Below are 12905 nucleotides of genomic sequence, written 5' to 3' on the forward strand. Positions count from 1 at the left end.
AGCATTACTTTACTAGCATGTGAGATGATTGCAATTGTGCGGTAGTTTGAGAATTCTTTGGCATTGCCTTTCTTTGGGATTGGAATGAAAACTGACCTTTTCCAGTCCTGTGGCCACTGCTGAGTTTTCCAAATTTGCTGACATATTTAGTGCAGCACTTTCATGACATCATCTTTTGGGATTTGAAATAGCTCAACTGGAATTCCATCACCTCCACTAGCTTTGTTCATATTGATGCTTCCTAAGGCCCACTTGACTTCACATTCCAGGATGTCTGGCCCTAGGTGAGTGATCACACGATCATGATTATCTGGGTTGTGAAGCTCTTTTTTTGTACAGTTCTTCTGTGTATTCTTGCCACCTCTTCTTAATATGCTCTGCTTCTGTTAGGTTCATACCAATTCTGTCCTTTATTGAGCCTATCTTTGTAAAATGTATTCCCTTGGAATCTCTAATTTTCTTGAAAAGATCGCTAATCTTTCTCATTCTATTGTTTTCCTATTTCTTTGCATTGATTGTTGAGGAAGGTTTTCTTCTCTCTCCTTGCTATTCTTTGGAACTCTGCATTCAAATGTAAATAATGCTACATAAATTCTAGTTGCAGTGGATTGACCAGAACTAGGTCTAATATTTGTCATTGCTTGGCACGAATGGTGGCTGCAAAAAATAGTTTTGTTTCTGAGAACCTTGCTGTTTTCAATAAAATTGAGATTCTGTCAATTAAGGAGAAGAGTAGATTGGCAATTGGAAAGGCAACTCATACCAAGTCTCTTTCTCAACCACAGTGGAATGAAACTAGGAATCTGTAGCAGTAAGAAAATGGAAAGCTTTATGAATGTGTGGAAATTAAACAACATATTCCTGAACAACCAAAGGGTCTCGCAAATCAAAATGGAAGTAAAAAATACTGAGATGAATGAAAATGAAAAAACAACATATCAAAACTTAGGAGACACATAAAAAGTAGTTATAAAAGGAATGTTTATAGCAATAAACACATTCAGACAAAAGAAAGATCTTTGGGATTTCCCTGGTGGTCCAGTGGTTAAGAAGCTGCCCTTCAATGCAGGGGACATGGGTTCTATCACTAGTTGAGGAACTAAGATCCTGCATGAATCTGAGACTGCGCTACAACAAGAGATCACGCCTGCTGCAACTAAGGATAGATGGAGCCACAGAAAGAAAGAAAGAAAGAAAGAGATCTCCAATAAAAAACATAACTTTGTGTTTTAACGAACTAGAAAAAGAAGACTAAACCCAAGGTTAACAGAAGACAGGAAATGATTAAGGTCAGAGCTGAAATACACGCCAACAGACTCCAAAAAAATAAATAAATAAAAATTAAAAAATCAGTGAAACTAAGAATTGGTTCTTGAAGAGATTTTTTTAAAAAATGACAAATCTGCAGTTAGGTTAACTGATTTTTAAAAAGAGAAGACTCAAATCAGATTATAAACAAAAAAGAAAACATTAAAATGATACCACATAAATACAAAAAGGATTATAAGAAACAAATATGCACGTATATATGCCAACAAATTAGCTAACCTAGAAGAAATGGATAATTTCCTAGAAATATACATAGCCATTCTTAACAAGTCTAAGGAGGCACTTGCAATTCAAATGCTATAGAATTTTTTTAAATTTCCTCAAAATTTCTCCAGCCTCTTCAAGGCAATGCTACAAGTTCAAGGTTTTTGTTATGGAAGCCCTCTCACTCTATGAACCAATTTCTGAATCAGTGAGATTTTTCCTGCCTAACAGAGAACAGCATAATCTAGCAGCTTATGAGAGCAGCCATTTATTTGACTCATGATTTTGTGAGTCTGCAGTTTGGTACGGACTGAGCAATTCTTCTGTTAGTATCATCCATATATCTGCAGTCATCTGTCAACCATCTAAGAGACTCTCCTTTTCAGGGTTTGAAAAGCTATCAACTAATCAGCTGGACAAGTCTTCCAGTCTGGAGAAGACTAGCCTCACCTCAGTTCACATATCCATCAGTTTTGAGTTGGTTGTTGACTGTCACTTATGATAGCTTCACTTGGACAAGGACTTTGTGTAATTTTTTACACTCCAGAAATGTTCATAGGGTAATTGGGAAATACCAAAACCAGCAAGAGTGGAAATTATAAGCTCTTTTTTACGAATAAACTTGGAACTGTCACAGCAGCAGTTCTGCTAAGTCCCATTAGTCAAAACAAGTCAGAAACATAGCCTAGAGTCAAGGATTTGGAAAATGAATTGCACATCTTAATCAAAGGAAATGAAAAGCAATGTGGCACTTATGGAAAGTTATATAGACCAAAAAGAAAATTGTGAACTCAGCCTGAATTTTTTCTAATTCAGAGCCTAAGGAAGGGGTTTTGCCTGCAGATAGTTTATTCTCAAAATGTTCATGAAAATAGTCATTTAAAAGATTGTATGAGGGAAAAACAGAAAGTTAATCCAAAGGTGCATTAGCAAACCAATCATTGCTGTAACTGAGGCTATCATTTGGGTAAGTTTATAATGGTGTACCATAATCTGATATGAAAACTGAAGTCATTCAGTCGTGTCTGACTCCTTGTGAACCCATGAACTGTAGCCTATCAGGGTCTTCCGTCCATGCGATCTTCCAGGCAAGAGTACTGGAGTGGGTTGCCATTTTCTTCTCCAAGGGATCTTCCCAACCTAAGGTGTCAAACCCCAGGTCTCCCACATTGCAGGCAGACACTTTATTGTCTGAGCCACCAGGGAAGACATCATCTGCCATGGTCTATCTGAATTGTCCAGGAGCCACACAGATAAAGTCAAAAGAGATATGCATACGTCACTTTTGTATCCTGTGAGTTTCTGAAAAGTGCTGTGAATCTCTCTAATTCCCCTGAGATGCACATATCCTGCCAACTTACTATGGAACTTGTGAGAGATTTGCTTGAACATTTCTGCAATAATGGTCTGACACCCATGATTGGGGAACCAGTGTGAGACTTCTGGCAACTGTATATACTAATTGGGGAAATCATCCAAAGTTGAGTATTGGAATCCACTGAACTCATTGGCTAGGACTCCATACTTCTCCATGGCTTCTGAAAACCTCCACTCTGAGCAGGACTATGATGGCATATAGAAAGTGAAAGTGATAGTCCCTTAGTCGTGTCTGGTTCTTTGTGACCCAATGGACTGTAAGCCACCAGGCTCCTCTGTTTATGGAATTCTCCAGGCAAGAATATTGGAGTGGATATCCATTCCCTTCTCCAGGAGATGTTCCCTACCCAGGGATCAAACCCCGGTCTCCTGAAATGCAGGCAAATTCTTTACCATTTGAGCCACCAGAGTAGCCAACTCATATCCTATATTCAACAGCTTTAGAAAAGTCTGAGTACTCTCCTTTTCCCCATTGTACATTTAGACTGGTAACTGGCCACTGATCACCTTGGGAAAAGATTAGGGTAATAATTGGTAATTATATATATATATATATATATATATATATATATATATATATATGTATATATTTTAATATATACCTACTGTAACATTATTCCTTAGGGGGTCCTGATCAAAGTTAAATTGATGTACACTGAGAATGAAAATTGGATAAAATCATGAGACTGAAGAAGGAGACATGGAATATTTTCCATTGTAATAGAAAAATATATATAACTTTTTAATTTTCCTTGTTAAGTAGCCCAGTTTGGCATCTTACTTCTGAGAATACAATGATGCGTTAGCCATGATATAGACTCCCACAAGTTAAAGAAACTCAGTTGTGACATTGACTTGGCTACTGATTAGTATAACTGTACCTTCATTTAAGTAATTTCACGTGGCCTCTAATAGTCTGGAATTCCAACATTCTCATTGTTGCCAAGGAGCCTAGTTACTCCCAACCTTAATCTATAGAGTATCACCATTAATCTTTATTTTATTTTTTTAAATTTATTATTTTTAAATTTTATTTTATTAGTTGGAGCCTAATTACTTCACAACATTTCAGTGGGTTTTGTCACACATCGACATGAATCAGCCATGGAGTTACATGTATTCCCCATCCCGATCCCCCCTCCCACCTCCCTCTCCACCCGACTCCTCTGGGTCTTCCCAGTGCACCAGGCCCAAGCACTTGTCTCATGCATCTCACCTGGGCTGGTGGTCTGTTTCACCATAGATAATATACATGCTGTTCTCTCGAAATATCCCACCCTCAACTTCTCCCACAGAGTTCAAAAGTCTGTTCTGTACTTCTGTGTCTCTTTTTCTGTTTTGCATATAGGGTTATCATTACCATCTTTCTAAAGTCCATATATATGTGTTAGTATGCTGTAATGGTCTTTATCTTTCTGGCTTACTTCACTCTGTATAATGGGCTCCAGTTTCATCCATCTCATTAGAACTGATTCAAATGAGTTCTTTTTAACGGCTGAGTGATATTCCATGGTGTATATGTACCACAGCTTCCTTATCCATTCATCTGCTGATGGGCATCTAGGTTGCTTCCATGTCCTGGCTATTATAAACAGTGCTGCGATGAACATTGGGGTGCACGTGTCTCTTTCAGATCTGGTTTCCTCAGTGTGTATGCCCAGAAGTGGGATTGCTGGGTCATATGGCAGTTCTATTTCCAGTTTTTTAAGAAATCTCTACACTGTTCTCCATAGTGGCTGTACTAGTTTGCATTCCCACCAACAGTGTAAGAGGGTTCCCTTTTCTCCACACCCTTTCCAGCATTTATTGCTGGTAGACTTTTGGATAGCAGCCATCCTGACTGGCGTGTAATGGTACCTCATTGTGGTTTTGATTTGCATTTCTCTAATAATGAGTGATGTTGAGCATCTTTTCATGTGTTTGTTAGCCATCTGTATGTCTTCTTTGGAGAAGTGTCTGTTTAGTTCTTTGGCCCATTTTTTGATTGGGTCATTTACTTTTCTGGAATTGAGCTTCAGGAGTTGCTTGTATATTTTCGAGGTTAATCCTTTGTCAATGAAAAAATAGAAAGAGAAATTAAGGAAACAATACCATTCACCATTGCAACAAAAAGAATAAAATACTTAGGAGTATATCTACCTAAAGAAACAAAAGACCTATACATAGAAAACTATAAAACACTGATGAAAGAAATCAAAGAGGACACAAACAGATGGAGAAACACTGTGTTCATGGATTGGAAGAATCAATATTGTCAAAATGGCTATTCTACCCAAAGCATTCTATAGATTCAATGTAATCCCTATCAACCTACCAACAGTATTTTTCACAGAACTAGAACAAATAATTTCACAATTTGTATGGAAATACAAAAAACCTCGGATAGCCAAAGTAATCTTGAGAAAGAAGAATGGAATTGGAGGAATCAACCTGCCTGACTTCAGGCTCTATTACAAAGCCACAGTCATCAAGACAGTATGGTACTGGCACAAAGACAGAAATATAGATCAATGGAACAGAATAGAAAGTCCAGAGATAAATCCATGAACCTATGGACACCTTATCTTTGACAAAGGAGGCAAGGATATACAATGGAAAAAAGACAACCTCTTTAACAAGTGGTGTTGGGAAAACTGGTCAACCACTTGTAAAAGAATGAAACTAGAATACTTTCTAACACCATACACAAAAATAAACTCAAAATGGATTAAAGATCTAAATGTAAGACCAGAAACTATAAAACTCCTCGAGGAGAACATAGGCAAAACACTCTCCGACAGAAATCTCAGCAAGATCCTCTATGACCCACCTCCCAGAATATTGGAAATAAAAGCAAAACTAAACAAATGGGACCTAATGAAACTTAAAAGCTTCTGCACTACAAAGGAAACTATAAGTAAGGTGGAAAGACAGCCCTCAGATTGGGAGAAAATAATAGCAAATGAAGAAACCATTAATCTTTAAAATATAGTTCTTATTTATAGTTCTTTAAAAAATATTCCTCATTGACTGGGATTCATTCTGAGTTCTTCTGAGGAATTTATCTGGGGTGTGGATACTCTGATCTGAAATAGGAAGTCTATTATAGAATGTCTGCTTCCATGACATCTTGTCAATTCTGTGTCAAAACAGTCCTGGCATCTCTTCTATAAGCTATTGACCTACCCAAGCTTCACTAAGTTATCCCAGCAGCATATTAGGACTAGTTCCAATAGTCCTTGCAAGGACTTTAACTCATGAGAAAATGCTCCCATATAAAAAAAAAGTTTTCCCCCACTTTCAGCCTTGTAGTGACATCTCCCTGATCTAATACCCAAAAGAACCACTCCTATTTGTTTTTCCAAGTAATTAACAAGGGCAATGAATTCCTATAATTCTTTCTGGTTATAAACTGTTTAATTCTAGAGTAGAGACTACATTTCCTTTGCTCAAGTGGTGCTGTAACTTCTCTCTGGTTATTCACTGGGAGATAATGAAAGGTTGAGGACACCCCCTTTGAAAAGGAAAAGCATAATCTTATGAGACACCTTCTTGAGATGATAGTTCTTTAGTGTCTCTGGTCAAAAGAAAACCCTTCCTCTATCTGGGGGTGGGAATGTTCCCACTGGCTTAGAGTATTCCGGAATGAGAGATTCTCAAACTAGTCCACCCAAAATGACTTAGTATGTGACTCTTTCCCTTTAAGGTCCATAATTTTGGCATAGGAAGCCCATAGACGTAATTGATAAGTCTCTTTTGTAACTATGGTTAGTAATACTGTGTTGCATATTTGGAAGTTGCTAAGAGAGTAGATCTTCAAAGTTCTCATCACAGGAAAAAAAAAAAAAAAAGGTAACTTCTCTGTAGGGTTTCTCTGGTGGCTCAGTGGTAGAGAATCTGCCTGCCAATACAGGAGACAATCCCTGATCCAGGAAGATACCACATGCCATGGAGAAACTAAGCCTATGTGCCACAGATACTGAGCCTGTGCTGCAGAGCCCAGGAGCAGCAACTACTGAGGCCACGTGCCACAGCTACTGAAATCTGAGCACCCTAAAGCCCACACTCTGCAACAAGAGAAACCACTACAATGAGAAGCCCACACACCACAACTAAAGAGTAGCCCCGGCTCACCACAGCTAGAGAAAAGCTTGCACAGCAACAAAGATTCGGCACAGTCAAAAATAAATAAATCAATTAAGTTATTGAAAAGGAACTATGTATGGAGATGAACATTAACTAGACTTAAGATCATTTGACAGTAGGTGCAAATATGGAATTATTTTGTTGTACACCTGAAGCTAAGCTAATGCTATATGTCTATTATACCTTAACAAAAGCAAATGGACATTAATTTACCTAGTGATTCAAGCGCTTGTTTTCTATTTATTCATTCCCAGGAAGATGTTGTAGAATATGCTTCAGAAAATGAGAAAGTAAAAAAAAGAAAAAAATATTTCATAAGATCCTGGAAATGGGAAGACCAACATGGAAGAGAGAGGAAGAGAACTCTTTAAACTGATGATGAAATGAAGACCCAGAACAGGGGCTCTGCAGCTGGCCAAGTGTATGCATTCATGCTAAGTCGCTTCAGTCTTTTCTAATTCTTTGTGACCCTATCGACAGCAGCCTGCCAGCCTCCTCTGTCCATGGGATTCTCTAGTCAAGAACACTGAAGTTGGCTGACCTGCCCTCCTCCAGGGGATCTTCCCAACCTAGGGATCGAACTTGAGTCTCTTATGTCTACCTGCATTGCCAGGTGGATTCTTTACCACAGTGCCACCTGGGAGGCCTGCAGCAGGCCAAGTGGTTAAGTCCAATTTGAAGAAAGATGGAGGATCCTATTTGATCAGATTAGATCGATCAAACACAATAATAGTTTCAGACAGTTGGAGATAGGGTTATATATAAAGTTAACAAAATATTAGCAACTACTGACTTCAGGGAAAAAAACTTACTAGAAATGAAATTCAGTTATAGTACACAGGTGACTGAATTGTGAACAATATTTACCTAGTTATACTCATGAAAACACTGAGTATTTATAAGGGCAAAAATTATATCATGACTATATTAGAAGGACAAGAAGACAAACATACATGTTTGAGGGGACCAGAGAGGAGAGTCAATTTCTCATATTTGTCCACAGAAAGTCAATAGATAAGATTTTAAATTAAAAATAAGAATGTAAGTAGTAGGATAATCATTTTATCTAAAAATACAAAACCAAATACTAGAAGTGTCAACTAAGAATACTAAATATATTTACTTCTGTAAAGCAGGAATCTGATGAGGATGTTTCAGGTAGGGATTTGATCTTTACATTTGTTATAAGACATTCAGAAATATTATAATGCTACGCACATTATTATTGTGATAAATTAAAAGTTTTAAAATTTAAAAAAAAGAGGAAAAGGTAAGGGAAGAACATGTCTTTGCTTCAGTGAAGAATGCAGTATGACTATAGTTCACAGAACAACTCTTTTATAATTAACCAGATTACCAAAATAATGTCTATGTCTTGGTCACGGAAACCATAAAAGTGGTAGTATTAAAGAATCAACTATAGTCACATCTATGAAACATAACATGAGTTTTATTCTCAACTGTGACACTTAATATCTGTGTGGCCTTGGTTGAGTTCCCTAGATTACTGAACCTCAGTTTCCATATCTATGAAAAGAGTCACAGGACTACTGTAAGGATTTAATCAAATAATCCATTTAAAATATCATCCATCCCTCCCTACATTTAATAGCTACATGAGAAAATATAACCAGTTACTATTCCCTAGAAATCCATTTTTTAATTGTCAAAAATATAATCTATAAGTGAAGTTACTATGTTCATTGTATTAATGGAATTATAGTTAATCTAAAAAACTCACACATACAGCTGACTACATTGAAGTTGTTCTCATGATTTCCCAAAGTGACATCAATCACTGCATTAGTCATTTTGATGCTTTTAGCTAAGTAAGGCATTGATTCATATATGAGACTAACAATAATGAATGAAATTATTTGGTGGTAGTCTCTTAAATGTAATGAAAACTAGAGAATTCCTTCAATTCATAGAAGAGACAGAATATCTAAAGATTTCACTAAACAAATTGATGTTTCATTCGTACCTCATTGTCACTCTCAGTGGGTATCATATGTCAGTGTTCAGCAGGTGTCAAATAGAATCAAATAGAAATACAGTTGTGTGCTTTGGACTTCTTCAATGCAGGCAAGATAAGGAGGAAAAATGCGTTCAATGTCAGTGCTCCAATATAAGTGAGAAGCTGGAAACATAAAAACGCTAGTAGGAAATATAATATATGGAAATTGGTTTGCCTAACCCTACTTTCTGACAGAGAGTGATGGCTCCTCTCTATTTATCTATTTGATATCATAAACTGCTTATCTCAGCTCCAGGGCTGATACCGCTTTTCATGAAGCAGATGGTGAATCACAGTTAAATCAAAAATTGCAACTGTTTTAAATGTAAGGAAGTGCAGTTTGTTTGTCTCACAATGAGGACATTCCAGCAAATGATTTTTCCGTTCCTGTAACATCTGAGTGAAACTATTTCAAAATGCATCTAGTCAAGGGCAGATTTTTCATTATTTCTTCATCAAAGTGATTTCTATTATATTCAATTCAAAAAGAAAAATGAACCTCAGCTATATAAAGCAAATAACTGGGAATTTACATTTTACATCTATCAAATATGCCAATTTTATAGGCCTAATGGATGAGTTTTAATAGTTTTACTTTGTAAAAACTTTTTCTTTTGTGTTGGGGTACAGCTGATTAATAGTGTCTTTACTGATAGCTGTTTAAAGGAATACACATGGTTTTGAGAAACACTATTTCTCTTTCTTATAGATCACTGAAATAATTTTTCTAACACTAAAAATGTCATATTGAGAGACAATACAGAATTAAGAAGAGTACTCAAAGCACGATTTTTAGCTTAGAAAATTTATTATTATTTTACAAATTTATTTATTTTTAATTGGAGGATTACTTCAATATTGTCTTGGTTTCTGCCGTACATCAACATGAATTAGGCATAGGCATACATGTGTCCCTCCCTCTTGAACCTCCTTCTCACCTTCAACCCCATCCCACCCCTCTAGGTTGTCACAGAGCATTGGATTTGAACTCCATGCATCATGCAGCAAATTCCCACTGGCTATCTATTTTACATATGGTAATGTATGCATTTCCACACTACTTTCTCAATTCATCCCACCCTCTCCTTCCCCCACTGTGTGCACAAATCTCTTCTTTATGTCTGCATCTCTTTTGTTTCCCTGCAAATAGGTTCATCGGTATCATCTTTCTAGATTCTATATATATATGTGTGTTAATACATGATATTCATTTTTCTCTTTCTGACTCATTCCATTGTGTATAATAAGCTCTAAGTTCATCCACCTTATTAGAACTGACTCAAATATGTTACTTTTTAGAGCTGAGTAATAGTCCTTTGTATTTATGTACAACAATTCATTGCTGATGGACATCTAGGTTGCTTCCAATAGTCCTAGCTATTGTAAATAGTTCTGAAATAAGCACTGGGATACATGTGTCTTTTTTAATTATGATTTCCTCAGGGTATGTGACCACTAGTGGAATTGTTGGTTCATATGATAGTTTTATTCCTAGTTTTTTAAAGGGATTTCTGTACTGTTCTCTATGGTGGCATATCAATTAACATTACCACCAACAGTGGAAAATTCATTATTTTAAAGAATGGACACAAGAAACACACAGTCAAGTAAAAGAAATTGCTGCAAGTTAATGAGAAGCAAGATTTTTGATAGGTGACATAAGCAATATAAATAAAAACTAAAGAAATCAAAGTGAGAAGATAACAACCAGGTGCAGTTAGCTAGTTCTTAAAAGAAGTGTACAACACAGTAGTAGATGGAATGAGTATTTTTCAAACGTATTTTTCCATATATTTACTTATGAAAAGATTAAAAATCACTATGAATGTGGAGTGATTAGTGGCACATTTTTTAAAAATTTGAGTCCATCACTGACTATCTATTTGATTGGGCTATGTATTTACCATATTAGTTGTAAATATTAATGATTTAATTCACAGTCATAGACTTTGATTATAAAAGACATATTTATCCAAGTAAAAATGTGACAAATCTTATACAAGGTAGATACTCAGCAATTATGTTTTGCTAATTTCCTCACTTTTATTATCTCCTCAAATTGCCTTCAGAAGTGGCATATTCTGAATTTATGCTTAAAAATGTTTTGAAGATATTTATATATGAGAAAGGAACTTATATTAGCAAACAGGTCTATAAATGTTAGCCTTCCATCTGTGTTCATGAATGGTTCTCCAGTCAAGGAAGTTTATCCCAGGGGAATTTGGAAATTATTGGAGACATTTTTTGTTAACCTAATGTGTAGGTGCTGGTAGCACCTAGTGAGAAAAGGACAGCAAGCATGCTGAACATCCTAAATGACACAAAATACCCAGGAGAATCCTCTCACACAAAGAATTACCCAACTCAAAAAGTCAGCAGTGTTGAGGTTGAGAAACTCTGATCCATGTAACAAAAATGGTCCCTCAGGTTTAATAAAATATTTTAAATGTAGAAACAATTCCATTCATTTTTGAGAATTAGAGTTCCCTTGTAAAGTTTAGGACAGAAGAAGACAAGAATGTAAGGGAAAAGAAAAAAAACAGCATCAGGAAGTATAAAGAGAACTCAGATATTTCCTACTGAGAGACATGGGTTTACATAATCAATTCCAATGAATGCAATCTATGATGGAAGTCAGCATGTTATCTCAATGTCCCTGAGCTTCTATTTCCTCAGCTAAAAAATAAGGATAAACAATGATTTCCTTTTATGGTGATAAAAATTAAATAAAAACATATATAAAATTTCTGGCTGAATTATAAGGCAAAAAAAAAACATGTTCAAAGAATAAAGGTTCTGATCGTATAGAGATAATGCAAAGAATAAACTGTACTCTAAAATTCATAAACTTGTCCAACATAATATGGTTTTGAATTATTGTAGAAGTTAGTATTCTAACCTCAAAACTAAACAATTGAACATTTTTATGTTAGATCAAAGGGCAATGCAAGCATATTGCTAAACACTCTGAATCTCTCCTTGTCAATCACCCAACAGGGCTGGCATTTTTTTGTGACTATTTTTAATTCCTGTAACTAATATTCAAATTTCTAAGATTAATGCTATGTAGAAATTTTAGCATTATTGACTTTCTTCATTCTGATTTTCACTTACTTCATTCATCATTTTAAGATACTGTCTACCTGCTTTCTGTTGATATACTGACTTAAAGAAGCTGACAAGGAAAATAGGAGAATTCACCAGGGAACACCAAGCCACAGTTAAAAAAAAAAAAGCTAAAACCTCAATTCTCAGCAAGCAAGAGCTAATTAAAATAAGTTCAGGTTATATTTTGTTCTAAAGAAATCTCACATGAAAATTGAAATCCATGAAGTATATCAGTGCCTTTAAAATTTCAAATTCTTCCCTAGTATATGAGTCAGAGATATGTAATCAATCTAAAGAATGCAATGGAATTGGGGACCCTATTGCATATTACAGTAAATTTTCAATGATAGCTCATTACTAATAAATAGAAAATATGAACAGTTGCTACATCAGAATCCAAATACTAGTCAAAATCTTATATTATTATATTTTCTTTTATTAATATTGCATTACATGCCCAGTAATGGACACATCGTAAGATGTTAAAAATCTACTTACGTAGCGTAGAATAAAAAATAGAATTTTCCCCCCTGTGTCTCGATTGTAACCAGAAAATATATTTGAAATGAACATACAGTATATCTGGTTATTGGGAACCTACTGTTGTGTGTGAATGTGTATAGAGTAGGTACACTTTTTAAAAATGTCTTAAAATTGCTTTTTTAGATAGATGAAACCTCAGTGAATTTGAGAGATTTCATTTGGAATTCTTATAATCCTGCCAACAATAAAAATAAGACTTAGA

The sequence above is a fragment of the Muntiacus reevesi genome, chromosome 8 (assembly GCF_963930625.1).
Source record: "Muntiacus reevesi chromosome 8, mMunRee1.1, whole genome shotgun sequence".
Classification (NCBI taxonomy): Eukaryota; Metazoa; Chordata; class Mammalia; order Artiodactyla; family Cervidae; genus Muntiacus; species Muntiacus reevesi.